Genomic DNA, 1,979 nt, shown 5'->3' with positions numbered 1-1,979 from the left:
CTATCTATCTATCTATCTATCTATCTATCTATCTATCTATCTATCTACCTATTATCTATCATCTGTGTGGGGTCTCTGGAAATGCTATGCCTGACAGAGAAATGATCCACTAGAGGCAAGAAGAAGCATAACTTAGCATAGTTCAGCGTAACTTAGTTGTTTAGCACTGGTTCAGACTTCTAGAATCTGATTCCAGAAAGTTTATTTTAGCCATATTTAAAAGTAGTACAATTTTGGAAGGGAATTTCAGATGATAATTAATTCATTCCTGTATGTAGAACAGAGCTCAAGGCATCTTTATACTGTAACTCTTTACAAAGTACATATGGCCTCTTCCATATGGATGGGTACTGATGAATCAAAAACAATGCTCTAGATAGGGGTCTAGGGAAAACAACTGAGGAAACATAATAGCCCTTGGGATGCAGGATTGGTCTGGTCCTAAGATACACAGATGTTCCTTAAGCTGTTGTAAATTGGAAGTGATATCTTTATAAGGATGAGTTTTATTGACTGAGAAGCAATGCTCAAAACCTATAGAAGAAAAGTCTGATATAAACAAATGTCAATGGCTGTGATATTCCAGTTAAGCCTGGTCCTACAGATATCAGATGATCACGAGGCTGTGAACTATATCCTAGGATTCTGGATGTGAAAACAAATGTCCATCTCTTTTTGTAAAAGAGATCATTCTGCATGTTTAACTTTCCTTATTTTCGTAGTGCTTATCTGTGTGAACAAAGACTTTATACTTTCTTTGTATCTATATGTCTATTGTCTGTCTGTCTGTCTGTCTGTCTGCCTCAGTTAGGTTTTCTATTAAAATAAAAAAACTACAACCAAAAGCACCTTGTGGACAAAGGGTTTATTTTACTCACAGTTCCCTATAATAGTTCAGAGTCAAAAGCAGTGAAGGCAGGACCTTCAGGAAGTAGCTGATGCACAGGCCATGGAGAGGTATTGCTTACTGGCTTCTTTTACATGACTTCTTTTACATGCGTTGTTATAGAACCCAGCTCCATAAGCCCAGGGATGGCACCAACCACAATGGACTGGGACCTCCCACATTAATCACTAATTAACAAAATATCCTACAGGCTTACTTGCAGCTAGATATTAATGGAGGCATTTTTAAAAATTGAAGTTTTCTCCCCTTAGATGATTTTTAGCTTGTATCAAATTGACATAAAACTATCCCTCCACCCTCTCACCTCTCTATCATCTATCTACCTATCATCATCTATCTGTCTCTCTATCATCTATCTAAATTACTTTCCTCATGGCTATAAAAAAATACAAGGAAGAACAGATTTATTCTGGATCACAGTTTGAGAAACAGTTCACCATGTTAAGGAACTCATGGCAGTAGAAACTTGATGCAGCTGGTCACATTGCTTCCATCGTCATGAGGGAATGAGAAATGAATGCTCAGGTTTAGCTAGCTATTTCATTTTTGTGCAGACTGGAACCAGTTCATAGCATGAGGCTACTCACATTGAGGTGGGATTTCTTACCTGAATTTCTGCAAAATAATCATGGATGAACATACCAGGAGGCTGATCTATTTGGTCATTCATTTATTCATTCATTTCTGGATTTATTTTTGAGACAAGATTTTTCTGAGTAGTCCTGTCTATACTGAAACTTATTCTGTAGACAGACTGTTCTCAAATTCAGAGATTTGCCTGCTTCTGCCTCCTGAATGCTGAGAGTAAAGATTTGTGCAATGATCCCTGGTTCTTTGGTGATGTTAGGTGTTGGAAAGTTGATAGTCAATATTAACCATTGTTCTATCTATCATCTATTTATTTATATATCTATCAATCATCTAGTTATCATCTGTTATCTATCTCTTATCAATATATCAATCTATTTCTTTATCTCTCTATCTATCTACAATATATATTACCACAAATGTGATACCAATCTATTACCACACCAGGTAATAGATTGGTATCACATTTTAATACACACATATA

This window comes from Grammomys surdaster, unplaced genomic scaffold, assembly GCF_004785775.1.
Source record: "Grammomys surdaster isolate TR1022 unplaced genomic scaffold, NIH_TR_1.0 373, whole genome shotgun sequence".
Taxonomy (NCBI): domain Eukaryota; kingdom Metazoa; phylum Chordata; class Mammalia; order Rodentia; family Muridae; genus Grammomys; species Grammomys surdaster.
Note: the sequence above shows the minus strand (reverse complement) of the source record.